General features: G+C 40.7%; 1 pseudogene; it reads right to left on the bottom strand.

Moving 5' to 3' along the window:
• Positions 1–10,044: 10,044 nt before the first annotated feature.
• On the bottom strand, positions 10,045–10,970 carry LOC150068266 (olfactory receptor 7E178-like; annotated as a pseudogene).
• Between the last annotated feature and the right edge of the window lie 4,727 nt (positions 10,971–15,697).

Here is a 15,697-nt window from a genome sequence, read left to right as displayed (position 1 = left end):
CATTCCACTGAACATAGAAACATTAAGAAATGGCAGTTTAAAAAAATTCAGTGTTAATTGAATACTATGCTGCTGTCAGAAAGAATGACATCGCCACATTTGTAAGGAAATGGAAAGACTTAGAAAAAATCATATTAAGTGAAGTAAGCCAGACTCAAAGGAACATAGGCCCAAAAGTCTCCCTCATTTGTCATAATCAGTAGGAACCTAGGGCTCTCCTAGCAGGGATTTAAAATAGAACAAAATCTAGAGACATTAGGCCAAATAGTACAACACTAAATGTAAGGACCTCCAGGATAAGGAAACAAAAGCAATATAATGAGTGATTGTTGTCCTTGATGTACTATGTTATCTCTCATTTCTTTTACTGTCCCTTGGTTATGTCATGTTACAATACTTCACCTTGTTATCTGATATATCTTATATATGATTAATTGGTTATTTGAAATAGGAGAGGGAAGGGGGGAAATCAAGTTGTGAGGGGGAGAGGGGAGGAAAATGGGAAAGAGGACATGAGAAAGGGTATCAATATTTGTGAAGTAATGCACCTTCTATTTGATGAATATAATGTAACCCTTCTATTAATTACAATAAAAAATATATGGAAAAAGTGCAGTGTTCCCAAAAGAAAAAATGCAGAGTATTTTTAATGAATTCCAAAATGAACACATCATTCTTTCTTCAGATGTACACATGAGCATTCGGAAGGAGGCAGAGAGCCCTGAAATCTGAAAATGGCAGTCCTCTGTGGGTCTATCGTTGTTCATTAAAGTTATTCATGCTAACAAACCCCTTAGAGCCACACGTTCCCAAATTCAACCATGCAGAAATGACTTTAAGAGCTCATTAAAAATCTGAGTCTGACTCCAGGAGTTTCAGACTTAAAAGATCTGTGAAAGGAGCCAAGAATTCTCGTGTTTAATAAGCACCCAGGGAGGCTTGTCTTGCTAATTTGGAGAAGATACTTTAGAAACTTTGGACCTTTATTGGGTCCCTATTGCTTCCATTTAATTTTCATTTACTTCTAAATAAGCTCTTGCAATTATAAGACGCATCACTTTCAGACTGCATCATAGAACCCTGTCTGACACGTCTCCTTTCCCCCTGGTAACTTTTTCCAACAAACAAAACAATCAAGCTCAAGGAGATATCCCCCTTAGGTAATCCCTAAGCCTTAAGAGTCCCCATGTTTTCTTTGGGGATATTTCCAAGACCTTGAGAAAAGAGTTCTCAGAGCAACTCCTTCATTTAATTGTTCTTTACTTTAAAGGGGAGACAGAATAAATGTCTTGCCAGCCACCTAAATCTCTAAAGACAGATACATTTGTTTTCTCTAATTTTTTTCTTTATCTACTATGTTTGATCATTTTTAGTTAATATGATCAATGCCCTGGAGATTTTTAACCGCCTTTCTCATTCTAAACAAGAAGTTTCCCATGACTGTTTATCAAACTTCACTAATTGCTGTCTCCCATTAAAAATTTTAATTTCAGGCTGATTGCCAGTGGCTCACACCTGTCATCCTACCTTCTGAGGAAGCTAAGATCTGAGGATGGCAGTTCAAAGCCAGCCCAGGAAGGAAATCCCATGAGACTCTTTTCTCCAATTTAGCCACCAAAAAACAAACAAACAAAACAAAAACTGGAAATGGAGATCTAGCACAACTGGCAGAGCAGTAGCCTTGAGCAAAATAGCTCAAGGTGCCCAATCCCCGAGTTCAAGCCTCAGGACTGGCACAAAAAAAATTTTTACGATTTTAATTTCAGGGGCCAGGAGGTTGGCCTAGTGGTTAAAGTGTTTGCCTAGCATGCACCCGAGTTTGATTCCTCAGTACCACATATAGAAAAAATCCGGAAGTGGTGTTGAGGCTCAAGTGGAGAGCTCTAGCCTTGAGAAAGTCCAAGGACAGTGCTCAGGCCCTGAGCTCAAGCCCATGACTGGCAAAAAAAAGATTTTAATTTCAAAATAGAAGTTTCTCCCTGAGTGACATATTAGTGTTACAGGAAGTCTCAACAGCCTTGACTTTCAGTATCCCATTTGTACCAAAAATGAACTGTATGAGAAATAACCCATCATCACTACAGTTCCTGTGGCTCTGCTACTGAGCCATCAAGCATATTGAAGACTAGAAATGTCTTTAATGACTTTGGCAGCCCACACAGGTGCTAGCATCCTAGAAGTGGGAAAACAAAATGTGAATGAATCTGTGCAGAAAGTAGAATATAAAGTAAAAGCAAGTCCCCACCCCACCAAAAATGAGGCAATACCCCCAAAGAAACCATACAGCAATGCATGTGTTTCATGTTATGCACATTATGGGGGTACAGTGTGTGTGTGTGTGTGTGTGTGTGTGTGTGTGTGTGTGTGTGTGTGTGTGTGTGTGTGTGTGTATTCCAATCCTGAGCCTTGAACTCAGGACCTGCGTGCTGTCCTTGAACGTTTTTGCTCAAGGCTAGTGCTCTAAAACTTGGCACATGTCTCTCTTTCGTTTGCTGGCTAACTGGAGATGAGAGTCTCATGGACTCTCCTCTCCTGGGCTGGCTTCCATCTGTGAAGCTCAGATCTCAGCATTTCTGAGTAGCAGGTTACAGACATAAACCACCACTGGTGCTTAGATAAAGGAATACTTTTTATTGTTTATGTTTTTTGTTTTTCTTACCAGTCCTGGCGCTTGAACTCAGAGCTTATCTTGAGCTTTCTCAAGGCTAAAGCACTACCACTTGACGCAAAGCACCACTTCTGGCTTTTTCAATGTCTATGGTACAGAGAATCAAACCTGGGTCTTTGTGCATGCTAGGCAAGCACTCTACCACTAGGCCAAACTCCAGGCCCCTTTTTATTGTTTATGGACATAATTTATCAACGTATGATTCATCTATCAAGTAATTCACCCCTTTGAATAACAGCCTATTGTATAAATATTTCTTGTTTTGTCTATCTAGTCATCAGTTACTGGACATTTTAGATTATTTCCAATTTGAGGCTATTATACTTCTGCTATCGATCAATCCTTGAGGGCTAGACATTCTCTAAAGTCTTGGCTTCTTTTTGAATGGATGAATAATGAATGTAAGGAACAAATTCTTAAATTTCTCTCTCTCTCTCTCTCTCTCTCTCTCTCTCTCTCTCTCTCTCTCTCTCTCTCTCTCTCTCTCTCTCTTTTGTGTGGGTCATGGAGCCTAGGCTCTGTTCCTGTGCTCTTTTTGCTCAAGGATATCACTCTTCCATTTGAGCCACAGTGCCACTTCCAGTTTTCTAGTGGTTAATTGGGCATAAGAGGCTCACAGACTTTCCTGCTTGGGCTGGCTTTGAACCATTATCCTCAGATCTCAGCCTTCTGAGTAGCTAGGTTTGCAGTCATGAGCCACTGGTGCAAAGTAATATTTCTTGACCTGGTTCAAAATTATTACAGAGGCCCTTGCCAACAGCAAGCACAACTGTTCACTGAGCCTTGGACAGAAGATCCATACAGAGTGGGTAGGCAAGATCGCTTTGAGTTCCCACTTCAGACCCAAGTGGGAATGCATTTAATAGCATCAAAAATGACTTAGTCAGACACTAGTATTCACACCTGTAATGCTAGCTATCCAGGAAGCTGAGATCTGAAGATCATGGTTTAATGTCAGCCCAGGCAGAAAAGTTTGTGAGATTCTTATCTGCAATTAACTACCGTAAGTCTGAAAGTAGGGCTGTGGTTCAAGTGACAGAGTGCTAGCCTTGAGGAAAAAAAACCCTCAGGAATAGTGCCCATTCCCTGAGTCCAAGCCCCAAGACCTGCACAAAATACAAAATCCTTCAATTACATTTGACCACATTATAGGAAAATATAGATGATAAGGAACAAATAAACAATTGATAAAGTTCCATGAATGTCAAGAAGGGTAAGTTAAACACTAAGTTGGAAAACAGATTTTAGCAAAAGTAAGTTTAATGGGAAGGTTGCTAGTTGGGGAGAGGGCAGGTGTATGAATCAGAAAAGAACAAAGGGGCTGGGAGTTTGTTTTAGTGGTAGAGTGCTAGCATGCATGAAGACCCAGGTTTGATTCCTCAACACCACATACATAGAAAAGCCAGAAATGGTGCTGTGGCTCCAGTGGTAGAGCGTAGGGGTTTTTAGCACTCTTTGCCTCCTGACCAGCAGGAAGGGCAAAGAGAACATGCCCCGACTAAGACGAGACCGAGAAAGGATAGGGCCGGCTGGCTGCCTTCACCCAGCCCTCCCTTCTCCAGAGGGAAGACACAGACGCGCCAGGGAGAATGTCACAGCAGACTCGTTTAATGGGAAGATACCAGGGGCTAAAGTAAGAAGCAGGAATCTATTAACATAAAAGTAGGCAGGACAGGGGGAGGTAGGTGAGGTCAGAGAGGGCAGCGGGGCCAATCCATGGATTCGAGGTAGCCTTATTTTACATCACAAACCATAGCCAAACCTCCCAACCAGGAGACAGGCAGGTTGGACCTCCAAAACCAGGAAGTGAGCACTGGGCCATGAGGTGGGCCTTTTACCTTTGATGTGACGTGCCCCGCAGTAGAGCTCTAGCCTTGAGGAAAAAGCCCAAGGACAGTACTCAAACCCTGAGTTCAAGCCCCAAGGCTGGCCAAAAAGAACAACAGACAATGTATGTCTGCGATAACAGAAGTGGGAAACCTCAAATTAATTGTTTTGTGGGGGGAATAGTCAAGATGGGAAGAATGATGGTAGAGGTAGCTGTGATGAAGAACTGGGCAGGTCAAATTTAACACTAGGTAGAAATGAGTACCAGTGGTTTAACACCTGTAATCTCAGCTACTCAGAAGGCTGAGATATGAAGATCAAGGTTCAAAGCTAGCCTGGGCAAGAATAGACTCTTATTTCCAACTAGCCAGCCAAAAGCCAGAAGTGGTGTTGTGGTACAAGAGGTTTGTGACTTCAGGAGAGTTCTGAATCTCAGATGAGTGAACAAACCCCTATCTCTCCAGGCACGATGATTCACACCTGTAATCCTAGCTACTCAGGAGTCTGAGATCTGAGGATGCAGGTCTGAAGAAGCACAGGTCTGGCATAGGATGATAAGCATAAGAAGCCAAAAATAAATACCTTGGACAGTAGAACAAGGGTAGTGAATGTCATTGGACTAGTCTGCCCCCCAGCTTAAATAAAGCACACTTGATGTCCCTGTTCCTCAGGCTGTAGATGAAGGGGTTCAAATAGGGGCCACCACACTCTCTTTATGAGACTTTGATACTGTTGACCCGCACCAATGGCACTTCCATAAAATAAGTACACCACAGAGAGATGAGAGCCACAGGTGAAGAAGGCTTTGCATTTCCCACCTGAGGAAAAGCCTCATGATGGATGATATAATTTTATAATAGAAGAAGATTCCTTACATGGGGCAGAAACCACAGGGAACACTAGAAAATCCTTGACAAGGTGACTAAAGAAAAGTTTCAACACAGCTGAGATGAAGAATTCAAAAAGGGACACAGGAGAAATTTGAAATTTCCACCTGCTTGACAGTTTTAAATTGTATCACAAGCATATTGTGTAAAAAGCTAGGATTACAGGTGTGAACCACCAGGACCCTGCAAAACAGATAATTTCTTGTTATCTGATAAAAAACATACAGCACGCTAATTAAAATTCCTACCTTTCAGGACAGTGCTTATGGGCTTACATAAGTGCTTTTGGTTACACTTGAAGGGTTTATTTGTAAGAACTTCTCTTTCTTGCTCCATTTGTGAATGGAAGTACTGAGAATAGAATTCACAGAAGTGGAGCTGTGGCTCAAATGGTAGAGCATCAGCCTTGAGTGAGGAGGTACCCAGAAAAGAGACAGTGCCAAGGCCCTGAATTCAATCCTCCCCAGATATGGCATATACATGCATACACACAAAAATGCTTTAATTTTGCTACTTAAAAGTAACTCAGATTGATTATTTGGTTTCCTTTCACTATGGTTTAACTGAGAAGAGGTAAGAGAAAATGCATGAATTCTTAAAAACACATATGGACAACTTCTTATTGGGAAAATGAGGGTAAAGATTATCTAGCACAGGAGCATTGTAGTAAAGATTTTAAAAGTTCTTAAATAGCTTAACTAGTGGTTCTAAATCTCATGTATGCATATATCCACTTGTCTACATTTTCAACTACTCACTGGACACTGATAGCTTATAAATGTAACCTAGGGATTCAAGAGCCTGAAATCTAAAGAACATCATTCAAAGTCAGCCCAGGTAGAAAAATGCATATGGCTCTTTATCTCCAGTTAGAAAAATAAAGTCCAGAAGCCCAGCTGCAGCTCAAGTAGTAGATTACTAGACTTAAGCAAAAGAAACTCAGCCCTAGGATCTGAGTTCAAGCCCTAGAACTAACACTAAACAAACAAAAGCAAAGAAACAAGTATATATGTCTGACTTTACTAAATACCCCAATATAAACAAAGAACACAACCATGCAAAAGAATAAAGAACACAGCTGCCATCATTTACTATAGCGAAGATAGGTGCCCCTTAGTACATAATTGGATCAAGAAGATGTGGTATTTATACACAATGGAATTCTATGCTGCCATCGGAAAGAATGGCATCAACCCATTCATAAGGAAATGGAAAAACTTGGAAAAAATATTAAATAAAGTAAGCCAGACCTAAAGGATCATAGCTCCCTGGTTTCCCTCATTTGCAAAAACTAGTACACATCCAGGATTCTCCTAGCAGAGGATCACAATAGCTCAATAGCTGTGTGCATATGGCCATACAGGATGAGGATATGCAAAATGAATTCCAGGATATGGAAACAAGAGGTTTATCTTTGTGTTTGTTGTTCTTAACCTACTTGTGAATGTATTTCTCTTCTCCTTCTCTCTCCCCCCTCCCTCTCACCTTATGGTTTATCTCATGTTGTTACTGTATCTGACTTTGGTACCTGGTATATTGTATATATGTTTATGTGTTTATTTGAAATGGGAAGGGAAAGGGGGAAAATCAAGATAACTGGGAGGGGGTGGAGGGGGGAAGCTGGGAAAAAATGGGAAGGGGTATCAATGTTCAAGAAGTAACATACCTACTATCAGTAACTCCTCTATACATCACCCTAACGATAAAATACAATTTTAAAAAAAAGAAATAAACATGGATGCCAGAAGCTCACGCCTGTAATCCTAGCTTCTCAGTAGGCTGAGATCTGAAAAATACAAAAACAACAAGAACAACAACAAAAACATAGTTTGAAACCAGCCTGGGCAGGAAAGTCTAAGAGACTCAGATGACCAATTAACCACCAAAATGCTGGAAGTAGAGCGGTAGAGTGCTAATCCTGAACAAAAGAAACTCAGGGATAGCATTCAGACCATGAGTTCAAGCCCCAGGACTGGCAAAAAAAACATCACCCAAATAAGCTGGGTGTGGTGGCTCACACATGTAATCCTAGCTACTGAGGAGGCTGAAATCTGAGGATCAAGGTTCAAATCCAGCCCAGGCACAAAAGAACCAGAGACTCTTATCTCCAATTAACCTCTACAAATTGGAAAGTGGGGCTTGGCTCCAGGGTAGAGAGGTAGCCTTGAGCTAAAGAGATCAGGATTACAATGCCCAGGATGAGTTCAAGCCCCATTACCCACCAAAAAAGAACAATCTTGCAAAATGAAAGGGTGGGGGCAAACGCGAATCAAGCCAAGAAATACATTAAATTGTTGAGAAAATATTTATGTTCCTCCCACCTATTTCAATAAAAAGCATCCATCAGTTATACAAGAAGATTCCATTTAACATGTCCACATGAGAAGATGATGTAGCATGATCAAAATCAGCCCCACAAGAACTCTCTCATCTGTTCCTCTTCTGAAATCAATCTCAACAAGCTTCATTGTCCCATTTTCACACATGTACATAAAAAAGTTTCAAGTCTTCCTTAAAGAAATAGAGATCTCTGATTTATCTGACAGCAAGTTCAAAATAACCATCTGAAGGACTTTTAAGGTGAGATCAGGAGTTTGGCCCAGTGGTAGCATGCTTGTCTACAATGCACAAAGACCCGGGTTAGATTCCTCGGTACCACATACATAGAAAAATGCTAGAAGTGGTGCTGAGGCTCAAGTGGTAGAGCTCTAGCCTTGAGGAAGAGGTTCGAGGACAGTGCTCAGGCCCTGAGTTCAAACCCCACGACTGGAAAAAAAAGACTGCCAATGGACTGAATAGAAGTACACACAAACATCAAGAAAATTATGCTTAAAGAAAAATAAGAGTAAAAATTTAGTTAGGCGCCTGTGCCTCACACCTGTAATTCTAGCTACTCGGGAGGCTGAGATCTCAAGATCATTATCTGAAGCCAGCCTAGGCATCTCTCAGTGTAAATCAAGATACCATGAAAATATTACAGGAAGAGGTAGGGAAAGCACTAGGGTTCCTAGGCACAGGTCAAAACTTGTTAAGAAAAGATCCAGTATAACAAGAAACCAAAGATCGCATCAAACTGAAGAGTTTCTGCATGGCCAACATGGCTAACAAGATATATAGAAAGCCCACAGAATAGGAGATTTTTACCAGCTATGCTTCAGACAAGAAGGGTCTCATATCTAACATTTACCTACTGCTCAAAAAATTAAACCCTCAAAAAAATCTTCAGATAAACAACTACCCATTTAATAAGGAGGTAAAAGAATTAAAAAGAGGCCCGGAGTTTGTCCTAGTGGTAAAATGCTTGCCTAACATGCACAAACATGCAGATTTGATTCCTCAGTGCCACATACATGGAAAAAGCCAGAAGTGGTGCTTTGGCTCAAGTGGTAGAGCTCTAGCTTTTTTGAAAGCCCAAAGACATTGCTCAGGCCCTGAGGGCAAAGGCCAGGACTGGCAAAAAATAAAGAATTAAAGAGAGACTTCTCAGAAGAAGTAAGAATGTCCAATAGACACATGAAGAAATGTTCAACATCTCTTGCCACAAAAGAAATGCAAATAAAGACAACATTGAGATTCCACCTAACCCCAGTTAGATGGTTATTATCAAGAAATAACAATAACAGATTCTGGTGGGAATGTAGCCAAAATGAAACTCTGCTACACAGTTGGTGGGAAAGTAAACTTGCTCAACCACTCTAGACAACAGTATGGAGGTTCCTCAAAATAATATGACCCAGCAGTCCTACTCCTGGTCATCTATCCAACTGACCACATACAAATCCACCCTAAGGCTACCAGGGCAACCATATTGGTTCTAACATTGTTTGCCATAGCCAAGATATGGAATCAACCCAGATGCCCTTCAATGGAGAAATGGATCAAGAAAATATGGTGCTTATATATACGCAGTGGCATTCTATGCTTCCATGAGAAAGAATGACTTTGTGCCATTCATAATAAAATGGAAAGGCTTATAACAAATTATATTCAGTGAGGTAAGCCAGATCCAATGAAACATGGGTTGCATGGTTTCCACCATTTTAATCATTAGAATGTGCCTATAAGTCTACAAGTAAACACACTGGATGATAAAAGACAAAGACACATTTGAACATGATAAATTTACAGGACTATACACATTCACACAGTGAGACCAAAGAAGGATATTCTTAGGAGAGGATCTCAAAGGCTCAATAGCTCTGTGCATACGGTCATATAAAATGATATTTATAGACATGAACTCCAAAAAATGGAGACGAAAGGGGTTTTTTGTCTTTGTTTTCTATCTGTTGCTATTTTTGTTTTCTGTGCCTTTTGTCTTGCTTATAAGTTTACCTGTTTGCAAAGGGTAAGCGGGAAGCACTAAAATGGTAGGACAAAAGATGAACTAATTCAGCAGTGATACTACACACTATGCTGAAAATGAACTCTACAACTTGTGGAGGGTGGGGAGGAAAGGGAAGGGTTTACGTTATCCAAAAAGAAAGGTGTTCATTACCTAGCTTACCTAACTGTAACCTCTCCATACATAACCTTTACAATAACAATTTTTTAAACATGAATGACATGGTCAGCGACGGGAGATGTTTGTTGTTGTTGTTTTCTGAGTCTCAATGTGGGCTTGCTGCTTTCTCCAGAAGGAAGACTCTGATCCCACTGAGGTTAGACTTTCCTCAGCAGTTTCCCTATGGCCCGTTTGATGTCCCTGTTCCTGAGGCTGTAAATGAAGGGGTTCAGCATGGGGGTGACCACTGTGTATGCCACAGAAGCCACTGCCCCCATCCTGGGAGACACTGACACCGCCGAACTGAGGTACACCCCAAGTCCTGTGCCATAAAACAAGCACACCACACACAGGTGAGACCCACAGGTGGAGAAAGCTTTCTACCTCCCGCCTGGTGATGACACACTGAGTATGGAAGAAACTATTCTAGAGTAGGAAAAAAGGACTCCCGAAATAGGGAGGAAACCAGACATGGCACCCACAAAATACATGACAAGGTCATTGGTGAAGAGGTCAGAGCACGCCAGGCTGAGGAGCTGGGAAGGATCACAGAAGAAATGAGAAATGGCCACACTCCTGAAGAAAGTGAGCTGTAAGACCATAGAGTTATGTAACTGGGACACCAGCAGGCTGATACAACAGACGCCACAACCAGTGAGCCACAACGTCGAGGGTCCATCATGACCTTGTAATGCAGGGGGTGACAGATGGCCACAAAGCGGTCATAAGCCATGACGGTCAGAAGCAGACTGTCCAGACAATCAAAAAGCATAAAAAAGGACATCTGAGTCAGGCACCCATTAGAGGAGATGGTTCTGCTGTGACTCCATGTGTCCACCAGCATCTTGGGGACCGTGGTGGAGGTCAAGCCAATGTCAGCCAAGGAGAGGATGGAGAGGAAGAAGTACATGGGGGTGTGGAGGTGAGGGTCAGAGGTGACAGCCAGGATGATGAGCAGATTTCCGAGCACGGTGATCAGGTACATGGACAGGAAGAGCCCAAAGAGGACGGGCTGTAGCTCAGTGTCATCTGAGAGGCCCAGGAGATCGAACTTGGTGACTGGGGTTAGGCTGTGGGCATCCATGTTGCCTGAGCACCTTTTGAAGATTGAAAAAGGTGTCAAAAGAAAGAAATGTAACTATACCAGTGTGTAACACTAAAACTACATTCAGATTAAATAATCCAACATGGAAATTCTCAAGGGAGAAGAAAATCTCGTCCAAAATATTAATTTCTGACAAATCCCATCATCCATCATTTGTCCTTTCATGCATTCCATTTATTTTAGAGATACACCCAAGTGATGTGTATTTGAGCAATCCAGGTAAAGCTTTGAGTACAATAAAATACCTAGTGACTCCCACCTGTAATCCCAGCTACTCAGGAGACTGGCATCTCAGTATCATTGTTCCAAGCCAGTGGAACAGAAAAGTCCATGAGACTCTTATCTCCAAATAACCAGCAAAAGGCCAAAAATGGAAATCTGGCTCAAGTAGGAGAGTGCCAGCCTTGAGTACAAAAGCTAAAGAACAATGTGCAGAATGCTCAGAAATCAAGTCTCAGGACCAGAAAAATAAAACTAGATACAATAACAATTAATGACTTCAATACAGTGTTTTCAACATTGGATAGACCAATAAATAAAATAAAATCACAAAGATAACTGAAAGAATTAAACAGCACCATAGATAAAATAAGCTTAACAGATAGATACCTCCACAATACTCTATTAGCCTCCTGAGTAGCTCAGATTGTAGGCGTGAGTCACCAGCCCTTCTCAGGGACCCTTTGAACTTTCTATAAGTTAGATCACATTTCAGGCCATAAAGCAAGTCTTAACAAATACCAAAGTGAAAGAAAAGAATTCTCTATATCTTCAAGGATCCTAATGGGGAAAAAATGAGAAATTAATTAAAATATGCACACACATGGAGATAGCATGACAAAGTTTTGCATGATCTCTGGGCCGATGAAGAAATCAGAGAGGAAATTTAAAATGATTTCATATCAAATGAAAATGATCCAGGCACCCTTGGGGATGGGGGGCACTGGGTGGAAGGAGGGTGGAAGACTCTGCATTTGGGGCACAGCTTTTAGCTAGCTGCTCCATCTTTGCATCTTAATGGTAAGGTTCTTAATGCTACCCAGATCCAGCCTGCCAGGCTCACCCACAGCACTCACCAGACTATGCTACCATTACCAGGGAGAATGAGAAAGAAATGACTACCCATCCCCTCCGTGATCAGTGGTGTGTGATGGAGAGGAAAGCTCTGTCCTCAGGACCCACAGAATAACAGAATCCTGTGTGGACTCCTGACACAACCCTCAAGTCTGGATAGATATGAAGCAAGACAACTGGACTTGAATCAGTAAACTTCAAAACTGGAGAACACCAGCTGGTTATTTACAATCATCTAGGTTTGAGAGCTCAAGGCTGAACACTGATTATCAGGCAAATTAGCTCATGGTATCTCCGTCTCTAAGGACTTGTTAATGTTGATGAAAGAGGAACAAAATAAAAACCTATTATTTTTGGTAAGGCTTGAGACCTTTCACTCCTCAAGGGGGCTATGTCACCTGGATTCCTTTCTTCTGACCTTTAAGATACAAATCTTTATTTTCCTTTTTCTTTGCTCAAATTTATCTTTAAGTAGTTATGCAGAGGAGTTGCCATTTAACAAAACAGCTTATGAATACAATGCATCTTGACCAGTGTCACCCCTGTGAATATTTTCTAATTCCCATGAATCTTAATAAAATAAATTGTACACACAAAGGCAAGGTGACTCATGCCTATAATCTCAGAACTTAAAATACTGACATAGGAGAATGAAAAGTTCAAAGCTTGGCTACCTACCAGACCCTACCTCAAAAATAATAAAATAGAATCCTGGAGTTTGGCCTAGTGGTAAAATGCTTGCCTAGCATGCACGAAGACCCAGGTTCAATTCCTCAGTACCACATACATAGAAAAGTGGTGCTGTGGCCCAAGTGGTAGAGCACTAGCCTTGAGGAAATCCCAAGGACCGTGCTCAGACTCTGAGTTCAGTCCCCAGGACTGATATAATAATAATAATAATAATAATAATAATAATAATAATAACAATAATAATAATAATAATAACAATAAATAAAATCCAGCACATTTTTAAAAAAATTGTTAATGACACTAACAGCACACAAGTTACATATAAATTTGGAGAGTTAGATATATATGAAGAATCAAACATCATTTTCTATATTCTTAGTACTTTTATCTCTAAGTAAAATTTCTTTTTCGTGGATGGGATTTTTTTGTGTATGTGAATGACAGCCCTGGGGCTTAAACTTGGGGTCTGGGCACTGTCCCCAGTCTTTTACTCAAGGCTAGTAGTCTACCATGTGAGTTACAGCTCCACTTCTGGATTTTCTGGTGGTAAACTGGGGACAAGAGTCTCACAGACATTCCCACTCTGGCTGGCTTTGAACCACAATTCTCACATCTCAGCCTCCTGAATAACTAGGTTACAGGTGTGAGCCACCGGTGCCTGAATCACAGTATCATACTTAAATTTTTATTTTATCCTATGAAAGTATTTATACACAGGTTTTAAATTTCCATACAGTTATATAACCAGTTAAAATGAAATTCACACCCAGCATTACTCTTTCTTTCCCTCCTCCCTTATCCTTCCTTCTAGAATCTTCATGGTTTCAATTTTTTGTGTTATTTTCATAGCTACCATCTGTTTCAATACTATTCAGATGTGCATGTATACAGCATCTGCATGTGCCATAGTAGACAAATCTTGATACTTGTCTTTCTTCTTTTTATCTGTGTCTTTCTACCAGACTTTATTAACTTTCTTAGTAGCATCAATGAGTCATGTATATACAAGGCTGTTTCATTTTTACACACTTATTGGTGAACACAATGCATCTTGATATCTGTCCTTGTTTCACTGAACAAGATAGTCTTTAGTTCTATTCACAAAATAATGATATCCTTCTTATAGCTCAGTAGTTCTGCATTGTGTATATGTACCACAATTTTTATATCCATTGATAGGCACCTGAACAGATTCACAGCTTAACTATTGTGAACAGGGCCCTGATAAACTTGGGTGTGCCTGCATCTATATGCCAAGTTACATTCCTTTGCATGTATTCTCAGGAGTGGTAAATAAGATTGTGATCTGAGGTTTGTGTTTGCTTTTCCTGCAGTAGTAGAGATTGGAATCCGAGCCTGGTACTTATTCAGCAAGTGATCTGCCATGAAAAGCCATGTGTCTGTCCTGTGGCTTTTAGCAGGTAGGGTCTAATGTTTTTGCCTGGGGTATACATTTTTCCCTCTGGGTATGGTTTACTTTGCTTTTACTGCAGAGGTAATGTACAGGGGAGTTATATATGTTATGCATTGAGTACATTTCTTTCTGAACAGTGTCATCTCTTCCCTCATTTTCTCCTGTTTTTGTCCCTTCTGACCACAAGTTTTATAGTTCATTTCTAACATTGTGTCTAGCAAGTATCACTACTGAATTAGTTCACTCTTTGTCCCATCATCTGTATGCTTCCCCTTTCCCTCCCCAAAGCAGATAAACTTATAATCAAGATAAAGGTATAGAAATCAAAAACAGTGAGAAAAGAGGAAAAACAGGAGGGGGAAAAGCCCACAAAAAGTAAAAAATTAAAAAAACTTCATTTTGGCTAGGAGTTTGGCCTAGTGGTAGAATGCTTGCCTAGCATGAACAAAGGCGCAGGTTTAATTCTTCAGTACCAGATACACAGAAAAAAAGCCAAAATTGTGCCAAGGCTCAAGTGTCAGAGTGCTAGCCTTGAGAAAGCCCAAGGACTCAAGCTCAGGCTCTGAGTCTCAGACCCAGGACTGGCAAAAAAAAAAACAACTTTATTTCTGCTTCTTGGAGTTCATTTTGATAAACATGAAATGATATGATTATATGCGCCTAAATATTGAGCCTTTGTGATTCTCTCCTAAGAATATCCTCATTTGTTCCCACTGTGTGGATGTTTAGAGTCCTATTTAATTAATCATGTACAAGTATAATTTTTCTGTTTTTTCCTATCCATTGGGTTTACTTCTAAATTTACAGGCATATTCTGATATTACAAATGAGGGAAAACATCAGGCATGGTGGCTCATGCCTGTAATCCTAGCTATTCAGGAGACTGAGATCTGAAAATCAAGGTTCAAGGCCAGCCTGAGCACAAAAGGACCAGAGACTCTTATCTCCAATTAACCGCTAGAAAATGGGAAGTGGGGTTTGGCTCAAGTGTAGGATGGTAACCTTCAGCTGAAGAGCTCAGTGAAAACGCCCAGGCTCAGGGATAGAGTGATGGCCTTGAATTGAAGAGCTCAGGGACAGCACCTAGGCTGAGTTCAAGCCCCATGACCCACACCAAAAAAGAAAAAGAATCCATGAAGCCTATGCTTCTTTGGGTCTGGCTTACTTTGTTTAATATAATTTTCCCTAGTCTTTCCATTTCCTTACAAATGGGGCAATGTCATCCTTTCTAATTGAAGCATAGAATTCCATTGTGTATATACACATATACTATATTTTCTTGATCCATTCATCCACTGAGGGGCATCTGGATTGATTCTATATCTTGGCTATAGTAAACCTTAACATGGTTGTGCTGGTGGCTTTAGTACAGCCTGGTTGTAGTCATTTGGGTAAAATATCCAGGAATGAGATTGCTGGGTCATAAGGAAGTTTTATGTTTAGTCTTTTGAGGAATCTCCATATTGCTTTCTCAAGTGGCTGAACAAGATTACATTCCCACAGTGTAGTAACGTTTCCCTTTTGGACA

This window comes from Megascapheus bottae, chromosome 1, assembly GCF_031878675.1.
Source record: "Megascapheus bottae isolate mThoBot1 chromosome 1, mThoBot2.hap1, whole genome shotgun sequence".
NCBI classification, from domain to species: domain Eukaryota; kingdom Metazoa; phylum Chordata; class Mammalia; order Rodentia; family Geomyidae; genus Megascapheus; species Megascapheus bottae.
Note: the sequence above shows the minus strand (reverse complement) of the source record. Positions and strands in the feature narration are given on the sequence as shown.